Genomic DNA, 12,571 nt, shown 5'->3' with positions numbered 1-12,571 from the left:
AAATGTCATATCAGGAACTAACTAAAAGGGAAAGAAAATTACTCAGATTAATTTTGTGATTTCCTCCGAATCTTTTGACAAATGTAACTTTGAATGCTGACCTGCTTTTTGCAGATTCTCTCATGACAGTTGATATATTTGGTGGATAAAGCAGAGCTCCTCCTACATAAGGACTTCAGTTCTGAGGTTGTTTAAAATCCATTAAGCTAAGAAGCTGTTCATTGAGACATTTCAGTGGTATTGCCAAAGAATTTGATTATACTGGACACATTATTCACTTATAGTAAGTCTGGAACATAAGTTTTGGGGAGGGAGTCTGGGGGTGAGAGGTAATTTGTTTTGAATAATTATTTCACTTTATTCATCTTTATAAATGAGCTCATAAATCTTTTTTGTGGCAAAAATAGTTTGACTTGATATAGTATTAACTTGGGGAGATGCTATTTGTTTTGCATGAAGCTGATTAATAGGTGCTGGATAATCAGTATGAATAACACTACTGCTTTTAATACTTGTTCTCTTATTAGTCTTTATTTCCTATAAAATTGTACCTCTTATAAGCAAAACTAGTCCTTTGGAAATGGTAAAGATAGTTGTATTTTAGAGTTAAGATGTTTTCTGAGATAATTTTCTCTGTGATTTTTTTCTATAAATAAATAGTTGTCCTTTTTATTTTGGACTAACTTTTCTCTCTTAACCTCTGAAATAACTATAGACCAACTCTAAAATTAATGATTTATATGCTGTTTTGATTTAATTAATGAAATATGCATATCCTCTGTGTGGTGATTTCATTTATCTGTACATTATGATTATAAATATAATAGAGTTATTGAAATAACAATTCCAGTTTTCACTGTTTTTGCTCTGAAGTGAACTAGGTCTTACACACTTGATGCTTGTTTTCCTCTGAAAGAATACATAATTAAATAAATCTGACCATCATTTTACATACTGCATTCCCTTGGGATCCTTCCAGATGAGTCTTTTTTTTTTTTTACTATGTAAGAGAGTTTGTAAAACTAGGACATGAATACAGGGGATTACCAGCTCTTTTTGATAGAAATTTTAGTAAACTATAGAATATTTTAGAGAATTCAAATAAATTGCATGGACTTATTATTGTTGTTCTTATTCTAAGTAGAGAATAATAAACTAAAGATGAAGAGATCTGATTTTCAGTTGTAGGTCTCTTCCATATAGCCATGTGACCTTGGGATGGACATCCTATCTCTCCCCCCTTAGTTTCTTCTGTATCACGAGCCAGATGTCCTGACTCTACCTAATGTAATGAAAGGCAATATAAGTGTTAGAAATGGGTTTTTAAAGAGTAGGATTAAACAAAGGAGAGGCAGATCAACTCTTGGATCCTTTTTTTTTAATACTAAGATCTTACCTGTGAAAGAAAAGCTGCTTTCAGAATATTTTTAGAAAATCAGAAATATCACCTGTGTTTTGCTACAACCTGGAGGAGTTGAGGGTGGGGGATGGCATTGCTTGTTTTGATGTATTTTTCAGTGTCTTGAAGATACTGATTGAGGGTGGCTCCTGGATGTGGGAGAAATAGAAGGCCAACTGAGAACAATTCAGTTATTACACCCACTATGCTGCAGACATTTCACTTGCGGTATCCCATTTAATCATTTCCTAAACTGTGGTGGCAAGTATTGTTGCCTTCATTTTATAGATATGAAAGTAGAGGCATAGAGAGCCGAAATGTCTTTCTCAGATCTGTGTGGCTGCAATGTATATACTCTTTCCATTATTCCATCCTGCTGCTAGGGTCTCATTGAGCCAAAGTGGAGAAGATACACTCTTTGGAATTAAGTCTTCCATTGTTTCTGTGGGATTAAGATGTGTATGCTGGGGAGATGAATAATGAATAGGGTCATAGAGTCGTTTGGCAGGTGCCTACATGGCATGATTTGGGAGGTAATTAACAGAAGCCTGCCCACAAATATTACCTTCATTGGCCTGTCACAGTCACTTTGCCTGAGAGTTTACCAGTAAAGTCACGGCTTTGGGTGTAGGACAGTTTTTAAATTTGTTTTGTTTTTTGTTGGCAGTGGGTAGGTTGGGGGGGCTTTCAAATGCACATATCCCTAGGAGGGCCCACATATTAAATCTTTTGTCACTTAGTACTTAATCAGGCAATGTGGAATAAAAGAAAGAGCTCAGATTTTGTAGCCTTAAAGACCTGAAATTGAATTCTGATTCCACCACATTCTACTGTTTGACTTGCATGTGATAACTGGAACTCACAGCTTCACTTTCTTCTTGAGTAAAACAGATAATAATGCATATGCATAGGCCCTTATTATGATAAGCATAATATATTTAACATCTGGTATGGGTCACTGTGGTATAGTGGGAAGAGCAATGGATTGGAAAGCAGGAGACTTGGTGTTCTGCTATATCTGTTTCATTCATTGAGGTAAATATTTATTGAGCATCTACTATGGGTCATATACTATGCTAGGCACTAGAGATATAACAGTGAACCATTTGAAGTCCCTGCTTTCTTATATTTTAAATTGTAGTTTGTTGCTAGCCCAGCTGTACCCATACCTTGTCATTTAGAGAAGGATTAATGTTCTTCACATTTTAGAGATTGGAAACTAAGGGGTAAATGATAGAATAGTAAACAAAATAAATATCCCTGACCTCACTGAGTTTATAGTCTAATGGAGTAGAATTTAATCAGATAATCCCACAAATTAGTGTAAGATTCAAGCCACTGTAAGTCTTTGAAGGAAAGGTAGTCATAACTTTAAAAGCATGTAACTGGGACCTCATTTCAACTTCTCTGAACAATTGACATCTGAGCTGCAATCTGAAAAGTGAATAGGCGCTAAGCAGATCATCCTCTACACGTGCTTACTCAGTCTTCTGAATTTCCCTCAGCTCTTTCAGACCTTCTTTGATGGCTGTTACAAACTTTCTCCTCTCTTTTTAAGCCTTCTGCTTAGCTATTACACATTTATTATCAGGAGTATACTTGTCTATGAGACTGTCCCTTTTACTAAACTGTGAGTACCTTTTAATGTACTGCAGAATTTCATTCCCTAGTGATTTCAGTAAAAAGTACAGAGAAGACTCACACAAGCCAATCTGGAGAGGGAGTATAGAAAGCTTATAGAAGGGAGGTACTATGTGGTCTAAATCTCAATGAGAAGATGCAGTCAATGACAAGGCTAGGTAAAGCAGGATGGTATCACAGGACCTGCATATGGAAAAGCTTAAAACAGGCCCTGGTCATTCAATCCTCTCTTCTCCTCTCCCTTGCACCCCCAACTCAGCACATAACCTTCCCTGTTGAAAAACAACTTCAAAGAATCAGAATCAGGCCACTTGACATGGTGTGGTCATGTAACCTTTTCAAAACACAAATACTTCCACTGCAACTCTTTCACTGGATTCCCATGATTATTTACTACCAAAATTTACTACTTTTGGTAGTAAGTATCAAGAAAACCTGGGAGCCTAGGGACTTCTCAAGAGTATCCCACCCACTTCTAAGGAATGAAATGGGGTGGACGGTAGATGGTAATAGTCACTATAACCCTCCCATGAATGCTCAAAGGAAGACAAAACCATGTTCTATAGGTGTGATTCAACAAAGGTAGTTCTCTTATTTATTTATTTATTCATTTTTATTTTGATATCATTAATCTACAATTACATGAGGAACATTATGTTTACTAGGCTCCACCTTCACCAAGTCCCCCCAAAAAACACCATTACAGTCACTGTCCATAAGCATAGTAAGATGCTGTAGAGTCACTACTTGTCTTCTCTGTGTTGCACAGCCCTCCCCGTGCCTCCCCCTCATTATACATGCTAATTGTAATGCCCCCTTTCTTTGTCGGCCCCCCTTATCCCTTCCTTCCCATCCATCCTCCCAAGTCCCTTTCCCTTTGGTAACTGTTAGTTCATTCTTGGGTTCTGTGATTCTGCTGCTGTTTTGTTCCTTCATTTTTTTTTTGTTCTTATATTCCACATATGAGTGAAATCATTGGTACTTGTCTTTCTCCGCCTGGCTTATTTCACTGAGCATAATACCCTCTAGCTCCAACCATGTTCTTGCAAATGGTAGGATTTGTTTTCTTCTTATGGCTGAATAATATTCCATTGTGTATATGTACCACATCTTCTTTATCCATTCATCTACTGATGGACAATTAAGTTGCTTCCATTTCTTGGCTATTGTAAATAGTGCTGCGATAAACATAGGGGTGCATCTGTCTTTTTCAAACTGGGCTGCTGCATTCTTAGGGTAAATTCCTAGGAGTGGAATTCCTGGGTCAAATGGAATTTCTATTTTGAGCTTTTGGAGGAACCTCCATACTGCTTTCCACAATGGTTGACCTAATTTACGTTCCCACCAGCAGTGTAGGAGTGTTCCCCTTTCTCCACAACCTCGCCAACATTTGTTGTTGTTTGTCTTTTGGATGGTGGCCATCCTTACTGGTGTGAGGTGATACCTCATTGTGGTTCTAATTTTCATTTCTCTGATGACTAGCGATGTGGAGCATCTTTTCATGTGTCTGTTGGCCATCTGAATTTCTTCTTTGGAGAACTGTCTGTTCAGCTCCACTGCCCATTTTTTAATTGGATTATTTGCTTTCTGTTTGTTGAGGTGCATGAGCTCTTTATATATTTTGGATGTCAACCCTTTATTGGATCTGTCATTTATGAATATATTCTCCCATACTGTAGGATACCTTTTTGTCCTATTGATGGTGTTCTTTGCTGTACAGAAGCTTTTCAGCTTGATATAGTCCCACTTGTTCATTTTTCCTTTTATTTCCCTTGCCTGGGGAGATATGTTCATGAAGAAGTCACCCATGTTTATGTTGAAGAGATTTTCGCCTATGTTTTTTTCTAAGAGGTTTATGGTTTCATGACTTACATTCAGGTCTTTGATCCATTTCGAATTTACTTTTGTGTGTGGGAATAGACAATGATCCAGTTTCATTCTCTTACATGTAGCTGTCCAGTTTTGCCAACACCAACTGGTGAAGGGGCTGTCATTTCCCCATTGTATGTCCATGGCTCCTTTATTGAATATTAGTTGACCATAATGTTTGGGTTAATGTCTGGAGTCTCTATTCTGTTCCACTGGTCTGTGGCTCTATTCTTGTGCCAGTACCAAATTGTCTTGATTACGGTGGCTTTGTAGTAGAGCTTGAAGTTGGGGAGTGAGATACCCCCCCACTTTATTCTTCCTTCTCAGGATTGCTTTGGCTATTCTGGGTCTTTGGTGGTTCCATATGAATTTTTGAACTATTTGTTCCAGTTCATTGAAGAATGCTGTTGGTAATTTGATAGGGATTGCATCAAATCTGTATATTGCTGTGGGCAGGATGGCCATTTTGACGATATTAATTCTTCCTAGCCAAGAGCATGGATGAGTTTCCATTTGTTAGTGTCCTCTTTAATTTCTCTTAAGAGTGACTTGTAGTTTTCAGGGTATAGGTCTTTCACTTCTTTGGTTAGGTTTATTCCTAGGTATTTTATTCTTTTTGATGCAATTCTGAATGGAATTGTTTTCTTGATTTCGCTTTCTGCTAGTTCATTGTTAGTGTATAGGAAAGCCACAGATTTCTCTGTATTAATTTTTATCCTGCAACTTTGCTGTATTCTGATATTAGTTCTAGTAGTTTTGGAGTGAAGTCTTTAGGGTTTTTATGTACAATATCATGTCATCTGCAAATAGTGACACTTTGACTTCTTCTTCACCAATCTGGATTCCTTGTATTTCTTTGTTTTGTCTCATTGCCATGGCTAGGACCTCCAGTACTATGTTGAATAAGAGTGGGGAGAGTGGGCATCCCTGTCTTGTTCCCGATCTTAGAGGAAAAGCTTTCAACGTCTTGCTGTTCAGTATAATGTTGGCTGTGGGTTTATCATATATGGCCTTTATTATGTTGAGGTACTTGCCCTCTGTACCCATTTTGTTGAGAGTTTTTATCATGAATGGATGCTGAATTTTGTCGAATGCTTTTTCAACATCTTTGGAGATGATCATGTGATTTTTGTCCTTCTTTTTGTTGATGTGGTGGATGATGTTGATGGATTTTCGAATGTTGTACCATCCTTGCATCCTGGGATGAATCCCACTTGGTCATGGTGTATGATCTTCTTGATGTATTTTTGAATTCGTTTTGCTAATATTTTGTTGAGTATTTTTGCATCTACGTTCATCAGGGTTATTGGTCTGTACTTTTTTGGTAGGGTCTTTGCCTGGTTTTGGTATTAGGTTGATGCTGACTTCATAGAATGAGTTTGGGAGTAGTCTCTTCTCTTCTATTTTTTGGAAAACTTTAAGGAGAATGGATATTATGTCTTCTCTGTATGTCTGATGAAATTCAGCAGTAAATCCATCTGGCCAGGGGGTTTTGCTCTTGGGTAGTGTTTTGATTACCGATTCAATTTCGTTGCTGGTAATTGGTCTGTTTAAATTTTCTGTTTCTTCCTTGTTCAGTCTTGGAAGGTTTTATTTTTATACAAAGTTGTCCATTTCTTCTAGGTTTTCCAGCTTGTTAGCATATAGATTTTCATAGTATTCTCTAATAATTCTTTGTATTTCTGTGGGGTCCGTTGTGATTTTTCCTTTCTCATTTCTGATTCTGTTGATGTGTGTTGATTCTCTTTTTCTCTTAATAAGTCTGGCTAGAGATTCATCTATTTTGTTAATTTTCTCAAAGAACCAGCTCTTGGTTTCATTGATTTTTTTCTGTTGTTTTAGTCTTCTCAATTTTATTTATTTCTTCTCTGATCTTTATTATGTCCCTCCTTCTGCTGACTTTTGCCTCATTTGTTCTTCTTTTATAATTGTGACGTTAGACTATTCATTTGGGATTGTTCTTCCTTCTTTAAATGTGCCTGAATTGCTATATACTTTCCTCTTAAAACTGCTTTCACTGCGTCCTACAGAAGTTGCGGCTTTGTGTTCTTGTTGTCATTTGTTTCCATATATTGCTTGGTCTCTACTTTAATTTGGTCATTGATCCATTGATTATTTAGGAGCATGTTGTTAAGCGTCCATGTGTTTGTGAGCCTTTTTGCTTTCTTTGTAGAATTTATTTCTAGTTTTATACCTTTGTGGTCTGAGAAGTTGGTTGGTAGAATTTAAATCCTCTTGAATTTACTGAGGCTCTTTTTGTGGCCTAGTATGTGGTCTATTCTGGAGAATGTTCCATGTGTACTTGAGAGGAATGTGTATGCTGTTGCTTTTGGGTGTAAAGTTCTATAGATGTCTATTAGGTCCATCTGTTCTAGTGTGTTGTTCAGTGCCTCTGTGTCGGTAGTTCTCTTTTGACTTTGGTCATCCAGCAGTGAGTAATCTCTAATTATGGACTCACCCATCTCCCTTATCTAGCACTTTTGCAGGACGAACTGTACATTTGTGTTAGAATTAGTGTTGACTCATTGAAAGGAAACTTGAACTCCAGGGCATTTTGATAATCACCACTCAAAAAATATGTGAGGTGAGCTGTAAACTTCTGGAAAAGATGAAGTAGCATAGGATTACATATGTGTGAGTGCACCAGCAGAGCATCATTCAGAAAACTGGCAGCAGGTCATGATGGTGGAAGAAATGTCATGGTTCCCAATAGCAGCTCATACTAGAACCTTCAGGCTGCCAAAGCAGGTCCTCCAGCACTTATATCCTCTTGTTTATGACAGTCCGGACTTTAAAGGCTTCAAAGGGGGACAATGAAGTGTCACCATGTAAAGTTCCTATCAGTATTTTGTGGTTGCAATATTTTAAGTGGGGAGGTTCAATGTGTTTTTTCCCCAGGTATCTATCTAGTCAGAGACTTTAACCAAGGAAAGTGCTTCATAGCTTAAAAGTGATCCTTTACAAGAATGAGATTCTAACTAAAAGGCTGTAGAAAATGAGGGTTGGCTTGTATAAATACATACTTCGACTACTTAGAAATTTGGACTTAAAATATTTTAATACACAATGCTAAATACTACTCTCATTAGGTTACAGGTTCTGCTTAAACAAGTGATTTATTTTACCCTCACGAACTGTCTGCAGGTAGCTAATCCAGGGCCGCATGAATATACAGCTTTACTGCATGAAGTCAGGGGCCCTGGGCTACTCCAGACTTGCTGTTCTGCCACCCCTAGGGTGTTTCCCTCATCTGCTTGATCCAGGGTGGCTCACTATCAAGACCACATTCAAACAGCAGGATGGAGAAAAAGGGGAAAGGGAGAAAAGATCCAGTTCCATTTACATCTCTTAGGTCAGAACTTAATCACACCATATATAACTGAAAGGATGTTCAGAAATATAGTCTTCATTTTGTATGACTGTGTGCCTAGCTAAAACCTGGGGGCTCCATTACTACTAAACAACAGGAAGGAGTATTAGGGAACAGCTAGTAATCTTAGCTGTACCATCTCCGAAAAACGTCCGTACCAATTCACATTTCTACCAGAAGCCTGAGAGAAGAATCAAACTTTATTAATTTTGCTCATATAATAATTTATTTAACTTTAAATTTATGTAATCTAATTTTTAAAGGTATTTTTTAGAAAAGTTTTAAGTTCACAGCAAAATTAGGAGGAAGGTAGAGAGTTCCCATATATCCCCTGCTCTCACACACAGCCTCCTTCATTATCAGCATCCCACACCACTGTGGTACATCTGTTAACAACTGATGAGCTTATATTAACATAATCCTTATTCAAAGTCTATAGTTACATTAGGGTTCACTCTGGTGGTGTACATTCCATGCATTTGGGTAAATGTATAGTGGCATGTATCCACAATTACAGTATCTACAGAGTATGTTCACTGCCCGAAAAATCCTCTGTGCTCTACCTGTTCATGCCTCCCCCTCACTCCAGCCCCTGGCAACTACTGATCTTTTTGCTGTCTCCATAGTTTTGCCTTTTCTAGGATGACATATAGTTGGAATCATATAGTATATGGCCTTTCAAGATTGGCTTCTTTCACTTAGTAATGTGCATTTAAGGTTTCTCTATGTCTTTTCATGGCTTGATAGCTCATTTCTTTTTAGCACTGAATATTTCTCCAGATGTACCACAATTTATCTACAGGTCATCTTGGTTGCTTCCAAGTTTTGGCCATTATGAATAAAGCTGCTATACATATCCATGTGCAGGTATTTGTGTGGACATAGTTTTCAACTCCTTTGGGTAAATACCAAGGATCATAATCACTGGCTGGTATGGTAAGAGTATTAGTTTTGTAAGAAACCACCACACTGTCTTCCAAAGTGGCTATGCTATTTTTACATTCCCATCATCAATAAATGAGATTCCTGTTGCTCTACGTCCTCTCATCTTTTGTCAGTGTTGAAGATTTTGGGAATTCTAGTAGGTGTGTAGTGAGTAACTGTATTGTCTGCTCCTTCAGTAGACTTGAGAGCAGGGGACACTGTGTCTTGCTTACTTTCCTATCTGTAGCCTATCTGAGTACAAAATTGGTGCTCAGGAAAAGTCTGTGAAATGCAGATCTGGATGGATGCCTATGACCATGTCAGCACCAATACAGCAATCAAAGGACAGGTGATAAAAGTAGAAACTACATTCTATTTTGTTGAGAAGACTCTAGAATCACTTAGGAAACATTGTCTAACCCAGGCTCAAGAGAAGCTATCAAAAATAGAATGTGGGTGAGTAGGCAGTCCTACCTCTTAGGATTATGAAGTGGATTTAGAGCTTTTAAGCAAATGATTATAAAGAACCTTTAGTCTTGAAGCAGGAAATTCATTTTTATGAATGGCAGCCAGTTCATTGAAAAACAATAAAGTTCTGTCCACACATAAGTAAAAAATAACTTCTTTTTGTCTAAGCACTTTACAAAAATAAGCTTACAAGGTCACAAAACTGGTTTATTCTTCAAGTAATACATGGAAAACATTATTCTGAAGTCAAAGAACTAATGAAAATATATTAAGAAGAGACTGCTCCTATATTTTTAAAATGACAGGCAGTGAACCAAAAATGTACTAATTTCCAGTTAATAGAAAAAAGAAACATTGATAAGAAGGAAAACGGAAAAAGAAGAGAGAAGAAAAGGGTTCCAGGAGAGAAAGGGGCATGAGGGAGAAGCAAATAGCAAGAACCTGAAATGATGAAAAAGCTACCCTCCACACACAGTCTTGAGTCTCAAATAGGCCACCTAAGCCAGAGTGCAAATCCTCCTGCCTAGAGATTTGCATGATTGGAGCCCTTAGGGAATATATACAGTTGTATTGTTTGGTCCCTCAGCTTCAAAGTTTCCAAAATAAAATAAAGACTATATGTTACTATTCTGCATTTTTAAACCAGGTCTAGAACCAGAATTTCTGTTATTTCTAGATTCAGGTCATCAATCATGTTTCTGACTAACAGCCAAGTTCTTCAAGTGCCGTGTAAAAATATAGTCAAAAATGTTTCTGATTACTTTTGCTGCAGAAGACAAAACTAGAAGAAGAAAAAAGGGAAATCTCAGATTGGATGTAGAAAATAAAGATGTTCTATAGTCTAGAGAAATGACAGATTTTAAAAATAATATTTCATTAGAAATGCAAGAAGTTGGAAATAGCTCTGCAAAACAATTTGAGCAGATGGAAAATATTTATTAAAGTAACCACTAGTGAAACTAAACGAGTAGTTTCTAATTGTCAGAAAAATGTTCTGCCATGGTATGGTATTCATTGATAAAAATACCCTGGCCTGTGTCCCTCAAATAAGAACACCTGCTGTTACTAAGGAGGAACAGTAAAAATCTAAGGAAGAGCAGGATCAAGCCTTTACGTGAATGTGAGATGTTCTCCATTCGTGTTTTCAAGAGGGAAGAAATGAGTGATTTCCCCCTAGCAAGAGCATCTTATATCCTTTCATAACAAATTTCTCAAAAGAGTTACTGTACTTATTGTGTACAGTTTTTGCCCTTCCCCTTTGCCTAAACCCATTTTTCTCTGAGTTTCATGTCAGGTATCCCACTTACTCCCTTATCAATGTCACCAGTTATCTCCAGTTTGCCAAATCCATTGGAGCATTGTCAGGCCTTATCTTACTCAGCCTGTAATCAGTTTTTGACATTGTCTGTCACTCTATCTTTGAAACATTTCCCTCACCTGATTTCTAGGACACCGCAAACTGGGTTTTCCTCTTTCTCCCTGGCCTCCCTTAAGTCTCCTTTGTTGGTATCTCTTCATCTTTGACCTTTCCATATTGGAGGGTCACAATATGTCCTTGGTCCTCTGTCTCATCTATACTATATCCTAGGTGATGTTAGTTGATCCTGTGGTTTTAGATAGTGTCTACATGCTGATGACTCTCAAATATATATCTTTAGCTCTGGTCTTCTCCTTATCTCCAGAGTCAAATATCCAACTACCTAATGTCATCTTCTCCCCTTGGATGTTTAATTAGCTTAAACTGAACCATCCAAAACCAAACTCTTTTTCCATCATCCCTAGGCCCCATAAACAGTTATTCAGTTGCCCATTACAAAAATAGAGGCATAATCCTGTGATACTTCACAGTCAATCCATCAGTAAATCCTATCAGCATCTCCACTGCTATATCCACTTGGTCCAAGTCATCAACTCTAGCCTGATTATTGCTTCTATCCTTTCCTTCTAAACAGAGTAGCCTTTTAAAATGTAAATTGCATCATGTCATTCTACTCAAGATTGTCCAGTTGCTTACTCTTCTACTAAAAATAAGTGGGAAATTCATTACCATGACCTACAGTCTTCCTGTCTAAGTGGGATCATCTAAACTTTTCTGTTTCCTGTCTCACTGGTCGTGTTATTCCTAGGACTAGTAAGCTGATTACCACCTCAGGGCTTTTGAATGTGCTGTTCGTTCCACCTGGAAGATTCCTCCTATCTTCACCTGGTTCATTCCCTCATTTCACTGATGTCCTTAATGTCACTTTTTTTAGAGAGGCATTCCCTGACCACATTATCCCAAATGAACCCCCATTACGCTCGTATTATCCTGCCTTATTTTTCTTCATAGAGCTTATAATTATCTGATATGTTGATTGTCTCTCTTCCATACCAGTAAGTTAGTTCTGAGAGCGCAGGTTCTTTTTTTTGTTCAGTGCTGTATCCCCAGCTGCTGGAACTATGCCTGGCATGTAGTAGGCTTCCAAAAAAATTGTTGAATAACAGACAGATGATAGAAATGCATGTATGTTTTTGTTAATATTCTCTTCCAAAATTGATGGTACTATATATGATACAATACCATATTTTGATGTATTTATAGTTTATACTTCATGGACATGAAAGAGCATACTGTTGAATAACCTTGAAGTAATATCAAACCTGCTATTGTGCATTTTGTGTTCTGTTTTTACTTAGTATGGAGGGGGTGGGGCACACTGTGTTACTTACTTTTGAAGTTACATGAAGGGAATGTTTTCAGTACACAGTGTTTGCTTGCTAACAAGTATCTGGGAGCATCTGGGAGTGGGGAGAAGGGTGTTGAACAAAAGAGATTATTTTGCTAGTTCCAGAGAAGTGCCTTTGAAAATACTGCATTGCTCTTCAGCTGTGAATTCATTTGACTAGAATGTAAGGTATGT

General features: G+C 37.5%; 1 protein-coding gene across 5 annotated transcripts in view; it reads left to right on the top strand.

Moving 5' to 3' along the window:
• Positions 1–12,571, top strand: part of IL13RA2 (interleukin 13 receptor subunit alpha 2) — a 62,017-nt gene that overhangs the window by 22,374 nt on the left and 27,072 nt on the right. Inside the window, exon 1 of one of the 5 annotated variants that reach the window (XM_017664805.3) lies at positions 137–283. The exons of 1 other annotated variant lie outside the window; for it this stretch is intronic. The gene's annotated coding sequence lies outside the window, so the exon portion shown is untranslated. Of the gene's footprint in view, positions 1–136; positions 284–12,428; positions 12,566–12,571 lie in introns of those variants that run through there. 3 more of the 5 variants (XM_017664810.3, XM_017664809.3, XM_017664806.3) reach the window with 3 other exon arrangements.

The sequence above is a fragment of the Manis javanica genome, chromosome X (assembly GCF_040802235.1).
Source record: "Manis javanica isolate MJ-LG chromosome X, MJ_LKY, whole genome shotgun sequence".
Classification (NCBI taxonomy): Eukaryota; Metazoa; Chordata; class Mammalia; order Pholidota; family Manidae; genus Manis; species Manis javanica.
Note: the sequence above shows the minus strand (reverse complement) of the source record. Positions and strands in the feature narration are given on the sequence as shown.